The sequence below is a fragment of the Mus caroli genome, unplaced genomic scaffold, assembly GCF_978045245.1.
Source record: "Mus caroli unplaced genomic scaffold, Mus_caroli_1 scaffold_4, whole genome shotgun sequence".
Taxonomy (NCBI): Eukaryota; Metazoa; Chordata; class Mammalia; order Rodentia; family Muridae; genus Mus; species Mus caroli.
The window spans coordinates 7,449,862-7,466,091 of NW_028227259.1; the positions used below are offsets into that span (position 1 = coordinate 7,449,862).

General features: G+C 40.5%; 1 long non-coding RNA gene across 1 annotated transcript in view; it reads left to right on the forward strand.

The window, feature by feature from the left end:
* The first annotated feature begins 1,946 nt into the window (after nt 1-1,946).
* Nucleotides 1,947-16,230, forward strand: part of LOC110295124 (uncharacterized) — a 43,540-nt gene continuing 29,256 nt past the window's right edge. The window contains exon 1 of the long non-coding RNA XR_003836761.1: nt 1,947-2,083. This is a non-coding gene — a long non-coding RNA (uncharacterized LOC110295124). The remainder of the gene's footprint in view (nt 2,084-16,230) is intronic.

Below are 16,230 nucleotides of genomic sequence, written 5' to 3' on the forward strand. Positions count from 1 at the left end.
AGGCAGTATCAGTAGGATTCTTTGGGTCTGTAATTAAACATGGTTGCTCAAACAAATACTTATCTTTTGTTAGCACTGACAACAATTCTTTGCCCAGGACAGCCTCTGAGCTGCCATTGCTTCATGGTTGATAATGAACAAGGTCAACTCTCAGAAGACATTGAGTCTGTCTTCTCTAAAACAAATGCACACAACACTATCACAAAGAGACAGATAGGAAATCTCTACCTGCATTTAGAAAGGTTTGGGCCTTCCTTCTCAGGTTAGTATACCTACTTCCTACTTCAGCATTCCCTTGAACATTGTGATGTAGCAACCTGGAGATTGCTGCTCTTCGGCTACTAGTTCATGTGTGGGTGTGCATGTATGTGTGTGTGTGTGCGTGTGTGTGTGTGTGTGTAGGGGTGGTGATGCTTTAGCTGAAGAGGTAAAATAAAACATCATTATAAGGAAGAAATATTGTATGAGTTTTCTATGCCTAAACAGCTCATAATCTCACTTGAACTTCAAGTGATAAATAAAACAAACAAAAAGATTGAGAATGTAAACCCAAGGTAAAACCAGACAACAATTACACTATTTTAGAAAATTTGGGGAAATATATTAGACATACACTTGATCAACTCTGACCATTGCAGATCCTTTATGTAGGAGGTACTTATAAAGGGCCTTGAGGTTGGATGGAATCAGCTAAGATAGATTGTAAATGTTACTCTATGATTTCTTATCTCAAGACACTGTTTATTCTGTTTCCATTGACAGTGGCATACGCCTGGAAGAATCCACCTATCCAATCACCGTGAGAACAATCTAATAATAGCTGGATTTTATTTAAAAAGTGCAGCCCATCCTCTCACAGTCCTGGGAAGAGTTGTTGCTGTTACCCATGCATTCCAGAGAGCAAAGAGAAACTCTGGCTGTCCCAAGATCACACAGCTCATAAGTGCTGATGTTGGGGCCCACAGCCAGCTGTGCGGGTCCAACCTAGGTGTTCTGTTTCCAGGACAGATGCCACTTTCTCTGAGACACTAAAAGATTAGGTCACATTGTTTCTACACAAGCAGTTCTTGCAGTAGCTCGTGATATATCATCAATAAGAGAAACCGGTGCTTGTTAGACTTTCAGACTGGCTTAGCACACACTTGACAATTGCAATTAGGGGCAGAGAAGATAACAATCCTAGATGTACATTATCCATAAACTCTCTTGCTATTTTTAGAGGAAGTTAATAAATAATAAATATTTTGGAGCCGGGCGTGGTGGCGCACGCCTTTAATCCCAGCACTTGGGAGGCAGAGGCAGGTGGATTTCTGAGTTCGAGGCCAGCCTGGTCTACAGAGTGAGTTCCAGGACAGCCAGGGCTATACAGAGAAACCCTGTCTCGAAAAACCAAAAAAAAAAAAATTAAAAAAAAAATAAAAAAAAAATAAAAAAAAAATAATAAATATTTTGGAGGTGAAACAATATTCGGTTGAACTACATGAAGCTTAGCTTTTGTAAGCTTAATGAGCAGAAGATGTGGAGACCCATAAGACATCTGAGCAGAAAACATGCAGTCCACAGAAACAAATCCTTTTACACAGGGAGAATTATATAGATGGATGCACAGGACTCCTGAAGTCTTAGGTCCCTTTTGGTGACGTTTCCTTGGTTGTCTGCTGCTTATTTGCCAGAGAGTAAACATGGGACCAAAGTTCTGTTTCTGCCAGGATTAATCATTTTCTTCTTTATCTGCATCAAAGTTCTTTGATATAGGAGAACTTCCTTTCTCGGTTGGACTTGCTGTATGCTCTTATTTCAATCAATCATAGTAAATATTGACTTGTACCAGTTGGAAGAGGGTTAGAAAAAAAATCTCACTTGCAAAATCTTTACTCCTTTCCAGGGAGAGAGAGAGAGAGAGAGAGAGAGAGAGAGAGAGAGAGAGAGAGAGAGAAAGGTTTTTATTTTTTATTTTAAACTATTTCAAATCAATTTTTGTTTCTAATTTGGTTTTACTGTGCAATTAATGTGAACATAGACTTTGGAATCAAAGTTCCGAGCTGATCTGTGGCTACGACATTGTCTGGTTGCCTAATATTGGGTAAGCTACCAAACTGTATAAAAGGAGATAATAATAAGATCTATGTTTTATAAAGAATTTATTTCAGTGCCTGGAACAAAAATCTTCATAAATATTAACATTGCTATTATAATATTTTAATGTATACATATGTAAATTTAGATATGGCTTTGTATAATCTAAAATCTTTGCTACCAAATACAGAATCTAGATGTAAATTGGTCCAACAATTTTCCTGAAGAAAAACAAGTCTTTAAAATCCTTAAATAGAAATGTTATTTCACAAGGAAATCCAACTTAAAAAAAAAAAGGCTTATATGCCAAGTTAGTTTGAATTGATAGTCTAAAATAGCAAATGTACATTCACTTCAGGGGCCCATATTGCCCAATACATTTAATAATGTGTGTCTAATATCTAATAATTGCAATGATTCAATAAGCATACTCTTACATATGTCCACGCATGCAATGTGACCATCCATTTTAAAAACAAGGAGAGCAGGCTGTCAGTTGGTGGTGCTAGCCTTTTTCAATTACAAGCAACATTAGAGTACGTTGAGAATCATCTCAACATGCTTTCAAAAATGCTGATACCCAGGACTTAATGAGGCAGAACTTTCAGAAATGAAAATCTAAACTTTTAATATTGCTATGTTCTTCTGGAAAGCTACATCAAACTATGGATAACAGCTAAATCCATGCTGCCTAACATTGAGGTCCACAATAGAAGGCGAGTAGGTAAGGTCGTTACTTCCATCCAGTCTCTCCAGCTTGCTGTCTGGCCACCAGTTCCAGCTTTGGCTTGGGAAGAGGACAACATTCTCACTGCAGCAATAGCTTAGACTGGGTCTAGAGAACTTGTAAACAGATGAACATTATTCTCACCACTCTGGAAGGTAGGAAGTCCAAGGCACTGATCCAGTACCCAGGCTGCTCCTGTTGCTCACAGGACACGATTCCTTAGGGTATCCTCCTGTGGCAGGAAGGATTACAGAGTCTCTTCAAGCCGATTTTTATAAGCACCAACCTCATTGGTGATACCAAATTAGGGACATATGAGCTAATAGTCACCCAAAGACCCTACCTTTAATGCTCCCTGCCACATCGGAGATTAGATATTAACAGGAAATTCAAAGGAGTGCAACTAGATACAGTGACAGCCTCACTGTGTCATTAATACAGGTGAGAGCAGCTATGGTCAGAGAGCAGAATATCAGAGAGGAGCAAGTTATGCAGAGAAATCTCTGGAGATTGGCAGAAGGCTCTCTAAGTCTTTGGACACTACTCATTTATTCACATGTGTTGTAACTGTGCACATGCGTGCATGCATGCGTGCGTGCGTGCGTGTGTGTGTGTGTGTGTGTGTGTGTGTGTGTGTGTTATCCATGACATGTGGTAAAGCATAGTCATTGTCATTACTAACACATTCTTCTGTTAGATGAGTCGGTCACACAGTGATTTATTATTTGCCGTGGATGGAACTTTGGTTTTTGTCACTGTTTATTTTTGGCTACTGTCTTAGTTACCTTTCTATTGCTGCCAGAAAACTTTACCTATCTGTCATGAAGGGCAGACAGGACAGAGAATCCAGTCGCGGGGAGAGCTCAAGAAGGAACCTGGAACAGGAACTGCCACAGAGGCCAGCCATGGAGCAGCACATCTCACTGGCTGGCTCAGCCCATTTTTTTTTTTTTTTATGTCACTAAGAGCAGCCTTGCCACCACTATCCCCAGCAAGCTGGGCCCCTCACATTAATCTGCCATCAAGAAATTGCAAGCCCTATAGACTTGCAATCTGATGGAGATATTTTATAAATTAAGGTTCCTCTTCTCAAACAACTCTAGCTTGTGCTAACAACATCTAAAACAACAAATCCAAACCAGGACCACTGTTTTAAATAATTGTTCTATGAATTTTTTTCAGGTTTATTTATTTATTTATTTATTTATTTTGGTTTTTTGAGACAGGGTTTCTCTGTGTAGCCTTGGCTGTCCTGGAATTCACTTTGTAGACCAGGCTGGCCTCCAACTCAGAAATCTGCCTGCCTCTGCCTTCCAAGTGTTGGGATTAAAGGCATGTGCCACCACGCCCAACCTGGTTTATCATTTTGTATTACTGGATATTTTATTTATTTACATTTCAAATGTTATCCCCCTTCCTGGTTTCTCGCCTCCACAAACCCCCTATCCCTGTCCCTCTTCCTGCTTCTATGTGGGTGGTCCCCCGCCCACCCCACTGCCCTAGCATTCCCCTACACTGGGGCATTGAGCCTTCTCAGGACCAAGGGCCTCCCCTCCCATTGATGCCAGATAAGGCCATCCTCTGCTTTATGTGCAGCTGGAGCCATGGGTCCCTCCATGTATACTTTTTGGTTGGTGGTTTAGTCCCTAGAAGCTCTGAGAGGGTCTGGTTGGTTGATATTGCTGTTCTTCCTATAGGATTGCAATCCCCTTCAGCTCCTTCAGTCCTCCCCCAACTCCTCCATTGGGGTCTCTGTGCTCAGTCCAATGGTTGGCTGCAAGCATCTGCATCTGTATTGGTCAGGCTCTGGCAGAGCCTCTCAGGAGACAGCTATATCAGGCTCTTGTTAGCAAGCCCTTCTTGACATCAGCAATAGTGTTTATGGCCATACCACCCTGAATGTACCCGATCTTATCTGATCTCAGAAGCTAAGCGGGCCTGCTTAGTACTTGGATGGGAGACCGCCTGGGAATACTGGGTTTTATGAATACTTATATACACCTGTGGTTCATATAAATACATTCTTCACTGTAAATGTAGAAAAGAAATAAGTGGGTTATAAGAGATAATGTACATAAAATACATCTAACATTGAATACTTCTAAACATGTTGACTTCATTTGATCCAGCAGTGCATGAGGGTTCTGCTTTTCTCCATGATTTTTCCAACACTTTCTTTCTCACTTTATTTTAGTCACCTCGGTGGCTCTGTAGTGGTATCATGGTGTTTTCCCATCCCTGGTTATAATAACATCAAGTATTTTTTCATATGCTCATTAACTATAAACATACGGTTCTCTTTATTTTTCTCATAGATTTTAAGAATTATTTTATTAATGATTTTTTTAAAAAAATCATTATTTTTGTTTATGTGTATATGCGTGCATTTGTGGTACCTCAGGGGCTAGACCAGGGTATCAAGTCCTCTGGATGTGGAGTTAGAGGCAGTTGTGAACTATGCAGTGTGGGTACAGGGAGCTGCCATCCAGTGCATGATTTTTTGATTTGTTTTGCAAAATCAGTGAATGTTCTTAACCAACAAGCACCTCTGTAGCTCCTATCCTATTTTATCTTTTTGTTGATGGTGGTTGTTTGGTATTTTGTTTCTTGTTTGTTTTTGAGACAGGTGTGTGTGTGTGTGTGTGTGTGTGTGTGTGTGTGTAGCACTGGTTGTCTTAGAACTTGATCTGTATACCAGGACAGCTTGAATTCTGAGGTCCGCCTGCCTCTGCCTCCCGGGTGTTGGGATTAAAGGTTTCACCAGCACGGCCTGGCTTATCATATCTATCCTGAGTAAAAAGCCTTCCGTGTGCTTCCTGCGCTTCTGCTACCCTCTCGCACTCTGCACGTACCCTTTACTCCAATTCCTGTGCTTTCATTTAAAAGCAGTTCCTAAAAATTAATTTCCTGTGTTCTGTTCATCTTTTCTTTGCCTCATTTAAGAAGTCTTCATTACTTCATGTTATAGGAAACTCTTCTCTCCTTTAGAATTCTTTCCTATCTTGGAACAGTGCAACGCTAGTCAAATTCTTCAGTTTGTCTTCCCTATGTGTTTAGCCACTGGCCCAGTATTATCTGCTGCCTACTCCTCTCCCCGTCTTCTGCGCTGTTCCTCCCTTCACCCAGTCAGATGTCTTCTGTGAGTAAGTCCTTTGCTGCATCCTATTCTCTTCTATCACCTTGGTGATTTTCATGGTTTTAGAGCAAGTTTCAACAGTCAGCCATGATTCTCCCAAGCCTATTCCTTTCTCCAAGGTTGTTTGGACTCTCACAATCCCTTTTTATTTCCATAAATTTTAGCACCAGTTGGTTAATTTCTGTCCTTTGATATCAATTGGATAAAGTAAAGTTTTCCACTTCACCTGAAATCTCAAATCTATTTTCACAGTTCTGAAACCCTCATCTTTTTTGTTTTTTTCTTTTACTCTTGATGGGATCTGTGGTAATAGGTTTTGTTTTTCTCCAGGCAACATGTTCCTTGCATTTCTCTATAAGCACTATTTAAGTTTTATGACACAATGTGTATTATGTACTATATTTTCATTATTATTCAATTCAGTAACTTCTAATTTCTGAGCCACAACTATTTTTAATAAATGTGCAAACAAGAGAATTTTCTAGTTATGTGGGAGGGGAATGCTATTATTGGCATCTAGCTTAAATCCTCTTTGGTCAAGGAATATATATGCTCTATAAATTTGATCATATAAAATTTGTTAAGGCAACATGTGGACTAGCACATATTCAGCTTTGATAAATGGTGGTTCTGTTATGTAGGAGTGAGATGTTGTGCACATGTCAACAAAGGCACGTGTGTTCTTCATCAAATATTTAATATCACCTTCAATTGTTAGGATTTACCAGCATGTATCTGTTTGATTCTTCTACTTTTTTTCCTCTGTTCACATTTCCTGTTTGTTCCTTTAATCCATTTAACTTATTTCAAGTTTACAGCTGTTGACCATGGCTCAGGTCTGCAGTGCCCCACACAGGCTGATGGCACTGTTCTAGGAGGGTGAGAGGCCTGCTGGAGGAGGTGAATTACTGGGGGGTGGATTTATAAGGCCTACTGCTAGGCCCAGCTTTGGTTCTGATTTTCTACTCCCTAATGGCCACGATGTAAGGAAAGGCAGCTCCACAGCTGACCTAATACAGCTATATGCAGCCACTTCTCTCCTTCTGTGGTGAGAAAAATCTCCTAGAACTTTGATCCAAAATCCTCCTTTCTTCCCATGACTTCTTTCTGTCAGTTGTCTTGTCACAGTGACAAGGAGGGTTGACTGAGGTCTCTATGAGGGCACACACATCAAATCCCAGCCCTTTGGAGGCAGAAGCAAGTAGTTCTAAGTTTGAGGCTAGCCTGGTCTATATAGTAAGTTCTAGGTCAGCTAAGACTATATAGAGATGGACTTTGTATCAAAGCTTAAGAAGGGAGGGAAGGAAGGAAGGAAGGAAGGAAGGAAGGAAGGAAGGAAGGAAGGAAGGAAGGAAGGAAGGAAGAGAGGTTGACGATACAATGAGACAATGAACAAACACCTAGCATACGTTTTCTTCTCCTGGATTCCAGCTAATTCTTATTTTCTCATGTACACAAACAAATTTATTGTTAGACACTACGTGTGAAAAAAATGGAGAGGAAGGTGAAGCCATGGGGAGTGTGTGTTCTAGAGTAGCTGGGTGCCTTCTGGGCGGGAACTGGGCTGGTTTAGGGCTGGGTTTATCAGGTGACAGGGTGACTCTGTGTTCAGTCTCCTTGCTGCTTCTGTATGTGCCTCTGGAGCATCAACTCACTTCCAGACCTTATTATTTCTCCTTGACAAGTTTCTGCACTTCAGAGTTATCTGCAAAATGTTCTGCTTGGCAGCAGGAGAGATGGTTCAGTTAGTAAAACACTCTCCCTGCACACATGAGGACCTGAATTAATATCCCCAGAACCCATGTAAAAAGCAGGCCATGGTGGGGCCTGTGTAAAATACTGGTCGTGATGAGATGGACAGATTCCTGGAGCTTGCAGGCCAGCTAGCCTGACCTAGTAGGCAAAGTTATAGGGCAACGAGTGACCCTGTTTCAAATGAAATGTAGATAGTACCCAAGAAACAACACTCCAGTTTGACTTCCTACAACCACATGAATAGGCATGCATATATGCACCTGTACACACATGTGTAACCCAACCACATACATATACACATGGAAATAAGTCAATAATCAGCTTCCCATATACTATGTAAAAGAGCACTTTCTCACTTCAAATAATGAAAGCCAGACTTGCCCCTGAGGATTTGTTCCTCTATCTAAGGTATTTGCTCCATATGTTATAACTCTTTAATGCATGTATTGTAATGCATCTCTATGTATTGCAGGATTTTTAGGTGGCAAGAGGTAGCTTAATTAAATTAGACAACCAATTTTCCATGACTTTTTTTTTTTGAACTCTTAGTTCATGAATTTTAAGCCAAGAGGATGTCTTAGTTAGGGTCTTACTGCTGTGAACAGACACCATTACCAAGGCAACTCTAATAAGGACATTTAATTGAGGCTGGCTTACAGGTTCAGAGGTTAAGCCCAGTATCATCAGGGCAGGAGCACGGCAGCACCTAGGCAGACATAGTGATGGAGGAGCTGAGAGTTCAACATCTTGTTCTGAAGGCAAACAAGAGAATACTGGCATTCCCAGGCATCTAGGAGGTAGATCTCAAAGCCCATCCCCACAGTTCATACTTCCCCCATTGCTGCAGACAGATCTCTGTCGGGTCCTCAATCTGCAGGAAAACTCAGGGTTCCAGTTACAGGTGAGCAAGGAGTTGGCACGGATGACAAACAGACACGGACACAGAGAGAGTATGTATCTGAATGTAATTTTTCCAAGCAAGCACCAGACTTTTAATACAGAAGAAAAACAAGAAAGCTAGGCGAATACATCCGCCAAGATACATCTACACAAAGCAAAGAAAATGCATACATAAAAAGCCAGGGTGAGCCAGTCAGTGTTTACAACTGAGATTAGGAACAACCCTTAATTAAGATCAGCTAAACACAGGAGCCAGGTGAGTGGTCTGATACAATGCTAGTCTATTCTTAAACCCACCACCAGGGGTCCTTTAGTAAATACCTGATAATGCTATTCCTCTGGGCCTAGTGAAAAACATGCACCAGGGGAATTCCATTCTACTAACCCTTTCATGAATACTACTTCAGTTCCTCCTAAAACCACAACCCACCTTCTTCCTAGGCCATTGTAAATTCCTGTGTATGGGAGTGACTCGGCTATTGTTCTAAGTAATTACTATGTAGACTAGCCCTGAGATTTCTAGCTCCATTCAGGTAAATTATAATGCCTGATTACTTTCACTGTCTCTGCTAGAGGTAAATTTGAATGTTAATGAATTGGCAACATTCTTACTGAATTCCAAGCTCAGGATGGGCTCAAGGGCTTCCCAGGACTTAGCTACATGTCAAAATCAATCCTTAAAGGCACTTATAATAAAACAATATTGAGGGAAAGCACACAGATCCATACATCTAACTAAAGCATGGACATTATTAGAGCATATGTGCTATGGGAATGCCAAGGTTCCAGGAGGCTATGTTTCCATGAAACTCTTTGCCTTGGGACTGCTTCCAGGCTTCTAGGCCTGTCATGCGAGTCATTACTGGAGTGGATGTAGCACTCCAACAAGGCTACTCCTATTTCCATAGAAGGAGAAAACAACATATTTCATGCTAAAGCCAAATACCTATCCAAAAACCAAGCTCCTACAGAACATACTAGAAGGAAAATTCCAGTCCAAGGAGGTCAACTGCACTTTAAATAACATAGGAAATAATCTCACACCAGAAAAAACAAAAGAATATAAGCACACTCAGATACACACACACACATACACACAATCACTACCACCACCAGCAACAGCAACAAAATAACAGGAATTAACGATCTCTAGTCATTAATATCTCACAATATCAATGGTCTCACTTCCCCAATAAAAAGACACAGGCTAACAGAATAGATATGAAAACAGGATTCGGTTCCAGGATCCCTCGGAGACTAGTCTGCGCAAGTAAGAGTGTGGACTACAGAAGCTAATAGCTTCTGGGACAGGCGGGAGCCACAGAGCTTCTGAGGCAGACCCCGTTTCGGGCTCCAGACATCCGGGCACCTTCCCTGCCAGAGGGGAGGTGTCCACCCCGCCTGGGAGGGCTTTGCCGGAGCACCTGAGGGAGTCATCTTGGTTCCTAGATCCCGCTGAGACTAGTCTGCACAGGTGAGAGTGTGGACTACAGAAGCTAACAGCTTCTGGGACAGGCCCAGTTTCAGGCCTTCATGTTCTGCCAGGAGGCAAGTCCGAACGCCAGATATCTGTGTACCTTCCCTGCAAGAGGAGAGCTTGCCTGCAGAGAGTGCTCTAACCACGGAAACTCAGGAGAAAGCTAGTATCCCAGGTCTGCTGGTAGAGGCTAACAGAATCACGAAAGGAACAAGCTCTAACCAGAGACAACTATAACAACTGACTCCAGAGATTACCAGATGGCGAAAGGCAGACGTAAGAATCTTACTAACAGAAACAAAGACCACTCACCATCATCAGAACCCACCACTCCCACCTCAGCCAGTCCTGGGCACCCCAACACACCCGAAAAGCTAGACCCGGATTTAAAGGCATATCTCATGATGATGTTAAAGGACATCAAAAAGGACTTTAATAACTCACTTAAAGAAATACAGGAGAACACTGCTAAAGAGTTACACGTCCTTAAAGAAAAACAGGAAAACACAACCAAACAGGTGATGGAAATGAACAAAACCATATTAGACCTAAAAAGGGAAGTAGATACAATAAAGAAAACCAAAAGTGAGACAATGCTGGACATAGAAACCCTAGGAAAGAAATCTGGAACCAGAGATGCGAGCATCAGCAACAGAATACAAGAGATAGAAGAGAGAATCTCAGCTGCAGAAGATTCCATAGAGAACATGGGCACAATAATCAAAGAAAATGCAAAATGCAAAAAGATCCTAACTCAAAACATCCAGGAAATCCAGGATACAATGAGAAGACCAAACCTACGGATAATAGGAGTGGATGAGAATGAAGATTTTCAACTTAAAAGGCCAGCAAATATCTTCAATAAAATTATAAAAGAAAACTTCCCAAACCCAAAGAAAGAGATGCCCATGAATATACAAGAAGCCTACAGAACTCCAAATAGACTGGGCCAGAAAAGAAATTCCTCCCGACACATAATAATCAGAAGTGCAAATGCACTAAATAAAGAGAGAATATTAAAAGCAGTAAGGGAAAAGGGTCATGTAACATATAAAGGCGGGCCTATCAGAATTACAACAGACTTTTCACCAGAGACTATGAAAGCCAGAAGATCCTAGACAGATGTTGTACAGACACTAAGAGAACACAAATGCCAGCCTAGGCTACTATACCCAGCCAAACTTTCAATTACTTTAGATGGAGAAACCAAAGTATTCCATGACAAAATCAAATTCACACGTTATCTTTCCACCAATCCAGCCCTTCAAAAGATAATAACAGAAAAACAAGGACTGAAACCACGTCCTAGAAAAAGCAAGAAAGTGATCCTTCAACAAACCTAAAAGAAGAGAGCCACAAGAACAGAATGCCAATTTTAACAACAAAAATAATAGGAAGCAACAATTACTTTTCCTTAATATCTCTTAATATCAATGGGCTCAAATTCCCCATAAAAAGACATAGACTAACAGCCTGGCAACACAAACAGGACCGACATTCTGCTGCTTGCAGAAAACCCATCTCAGAGAAAAAGACAGACACTACCTCAGAATGAAAGGCTGGAAATCAATTTTCCAAGCAAATGCTCTGAAGAAACAAGCTGGAGTAGCCACTCTAATATCTAGTAAAATCGACTTTCAACCCAAAGTCATCAAAAAAGAGAAGGAGGGGCACCTCATACTCATCAAAGGTACAATCTTCCAAGAGGAACTCTCAATTCTGAATATCTATGCTCCAAATACAAGGGCAGCCACATTCATTAAAGAAACTTTAGGAAAGCTCAAAGCACTCATTGCACCTCACACAAAATAGTGGGAGACTTCAACACACCACTTTAATCAATGGAAAGATCATGGAAACAGAAACTAAACAGGGACACAGTGAAACTAACAGAAGTTATGAAACAAATGGATCTAACAGATATCTACAGAACATTTTATCTTAAAACAAAAGGATATACCTTCTCAGCACCTCATGGTACCTTCTCCAAAACTGACCATATAATTGGTCAAAAAAGGCCTCAATAGATACAAAATATTGAAACCATGGACCAAGGCTGATCTTTAATAACAACATAAATAATAGAAAGCCAACATTCACGTAGAAACTGAACAACACTCTTCTCAATGATACCTTGGTCAAGGAAGGAATAAAGAAAGAAATTAAAGACTTTTCAGAGTTTAATAAAAATGAAGCCACAACATACCCAAACTTATGGGACACAATGAAAGCATTTCTAAGTGGAAAACTCATAGCTCTGAGTGCCTCCAGAAAGAAACTAGAGAGAGCATACAGTAGCAGCTTGACAACACACCTAAATGCTCTAGAACAAAAGGAAGCAAATTCACCCCAGAGGAGTAGAGGGCAGGAAATAATTAAACTCAGGGGCGAAATCCACCAAGTAGAAACAAGAAGAACTATTCAAAGAATCAACCAAAGGAGGAGCTGGTTCTTTGAGAAAATCAACAAGATAGATAAACCCTTAGCCAGACTCACTAAAGGGCACAGGGACAGCATCCTAATTAACAAATCAGAAATGAAAAGGGAGACATAACAACAGATCCTGAAGAAATCCAAAACACCATCAGATCCTTCTACAAAAGGCTATATTCAACAAAACTGGAGAACCTGGATGAAATGGACATATTTCTAGACAGATACCAGGTACCAAAGTTAAATCAGGATCAGGTTAATGATCTAAATAGTCCTATATCCCCTAAAGAAATAGAAGCAGTCATTAATAGTCTCCCAACCAAAAAAAGCCGAGGACCAGATAGGTTTAGTGCAGAGCTCTATCAGACCTTCAAAGAAGATCTAATCCCAGTTCTTCACAAATTATTCCACAAAATAGAAGCAGAAGGTATTCTACCCAACTCATTCTATGAAGCCACAATTACTCTGAAACCTAAACCACAGAAAGACCCAACAAAGATAGAGAACTTCAGACCAATTTCCCTTATGAATAATGATGCACAAATACTCAATAAAATTCTAACTAAGCGAATCCAAGAACACATCAAAACAATCATCCATTCTGATCAAGTAAGTTTCATCCCAGGGATGCAGGGATGGTTTAATATATGGAAATCCATCAATGTAAGCTACTATATAAACAAACTCAAAGACAAAAACCACACAATCATCTCGTTAGATGTGGAGAAAGCATTTGACAAATTCCAACACCCATTCATGATAAAAATCTTGGAAAGATCAGGAATTCAAGGCCCGTACCTAAACATGATAAAACCAATCGACAGCAAACCAGTAGCCAACATCAAAGTAAATGGTGAGAAGCTGGAAGCAATCCCACTAAAATCAGGGACTAGACAAGGCTGCCCACTTTCTCACTACTTATTCAACATTGTACTTGAAGTCCTAGCCAGAGCAATTGGACAACAAAAGGAGATCAAGGGGATACAAATTATAAAGGAAGAAGTCAAAATATCACTTTTTGCAGATGATATGATGGTATATATAAGTGACCCTAAAAATTCCACCAGAGAACTCCTAAACCTGATAAACAGTTTCAATGAAGTAGCTGGCTATAAAATTAATTCAAACAAGTCAATGGCCTTTCTCTACAAAAAGGATAAACAGGCTGAGAAAGAAATTAGGGAAACAACACCCTTCTCAATAGCCAAAAATAATATTAAATACCTTGGCGTGACTCTAACTAAGGAAGTGAAAGATCTGTATGATAAGAACTTCAAGTCTCTGAAGAAAGAAATTAAAGAAGATCTCAGAAAATGGAAAGATCTCCCATGCTCATGGATTGGCAGGATCAATATAGTAAAAATGGCTATCTTGCCAAAAGTAATCTACAGATTCAATGGAATCCCCATCAAAATTCTTCAACGAATTAGAAAGGGCAATCTGCAAATTCATCTGGAATAACAAAAAACCTAGGATAGCAAATCTCTTCTCAAGGATAAAAGAACCTCTGGTGGAATCACCATGCCTGACCTAAAGCTGTACTACAGAGCAATTGTGATAAAAACTGCATGGTACTGGTATACTGACAGACAAGTAGACCAATGGAATAGAATTGAAGATCCAGAAATGAACCCACACACCTATGGTCACTTGACCTTTGACAAGGGAGCTAAAACCATCCAGTGGAAAAAAAGACTGCATTTTCAACAAATGATGCTGGCACAACTGGCGTTTATCATGTAGAAGAATGTGAACTGAACCATTCCTATCTCCTTGTACTAAGGTCAAATCTAAGTGGATCAAGGAACTCCACATAAAACCAGAGACATTGAAACTTATAGAGGAAAAAGTGGGGAAAAGCCTTGAAGATATCGGCACAGGGGAAAATTCCTGAATAGAACAGCAATGGCTTGTGCTCTAAGGTCGAGAATCTACAAATGGGACCTCATAAAATTGCAAAGCTTCTGTAAGGCAAAAGACACATTCAGTAAGACAAAAAGGCCACCAACAGATTGGGAAAGGATCTTTACCTATCCTAAATCAGATAAGGGACTAATATCCAATATATATAAAGAACTCAAGAAGGTGGACTCTAGAAAGTAAAATAACCCCATTAAAAAAATGGGGCTCAGAGCTAAACAAAGAATTCTCCTGAGGAATACTGAATGGCTGAGAAGCACCTGAAAAACATGTTCAGCATTCTTAATCATCAGGGAAATGCAAATCAAAGCAACCCTAAGATTCCACCTCATATCAGTCAGAATGGCTAAGATCAAAAATTCAGTTGACAGCAGATGCTGGCGAGGATGTGGAGAAAGAGGAACACTCCTCCATTGTTGGTGGGATTGCAAGCTTGTACAACCACTCTGGAAATCAGTCTGGAGGTTCCTCAAAAAATTGGACATAGTACTACCTGGAGGATCCCGCAATACCTCTCCTGGGTATATATCCAGAAGATGTCCCAACTTGTAAGGAGGACACATCTCCACTATGTTCATAGCAGCCTTATTTATAATAGCCAGAAGCTGGAAAGAATCCAGATGCCCCTCAACAGAGGAATGGATACAGAAAATGTGGTACATTTACACAATGGAGTACTACTCAGCTATTAAAAAGAATGAATTTATGAAATTCCTAGGCAAATGGATGGACCTGGAGGGCATCATCCTGAGTGAGGTAACCCAATCACAAAAGAACTCACATGGTATGTACTCACTGATAAGTGGATATTAGCCCAGAAACTTAGAATTCCCAAGATATAAGATACAATTTGCCAAACACATGAAACTCAAGAAGAACGAAGACCAAAGTGTGGATTCTTTGCCCCTTCTTAGAATTGGGAACAAAACACCCATGGAAGGAGTTACAGAGACAAAGTTTGGAGCTGAGACAAAAGGATGGAGCATCTAGAGACTGCCATACCCAGGAATCCATCCCATAATCAGCCTCTAAACGCTGACACCATTGCATACACTAGCAAAATTTTGCTAAAAGGACCCCGATATAGCTGTCTCTTGTGAGAATAGCAAACATAGAAGTGGATGCTCACTGTCAACTATTGGATGGATCACAGTGTCCCCAATGGAGGAGCTAGAGAATGTACCCAAGGAGCTTGGGGGATCTGCAACCCTATAGGTGGAACAACAATATGAACTAACCAGTTCCCCCCAGAGCTCGTGTCTCTAGCTGCATATGTATCAGAAGATGACCTAGTTGGCCATCAGTGGAAAGAGAGGCCCATTGGTCTTGCAAACTTTATCTGCCTCAGTACAGGGGAATGCCAGGGCCAAGAAGTGGGAGTGGGTGGGCGGGAGAGGATGTGGGGGAGGGTGTGGGAGACTTTTGGGATAGCAATGGAAATGTAAATGAAATAAATACCTAAAAAAGAAAAGAAAAGAAAACAGGATTCATCATTCTGCTGAATACAAGAAACACATCTCAGCAATAAAGATAGATATTATCTCAGAATAAAGGGCAGGTAAAAAGTTTTCCAAGCAAACAGACTTAAGAAGCAAACTGAAGTAGCCATTTTAATATTTAACATAGTAGACTTCCAACAAAAGAGATGGGGAAAGACACTTCATACATATCAAAGAAAAGAACCACTAAGATGATGTCTCAATTCTGAATAGCCATGCCCCAAAACCCAAGGGCACCCACACTCATAAAGGAAACTTTACTAAAGTTTAAGGCACACATTGAACCCTATACATTTCCAAATTAACA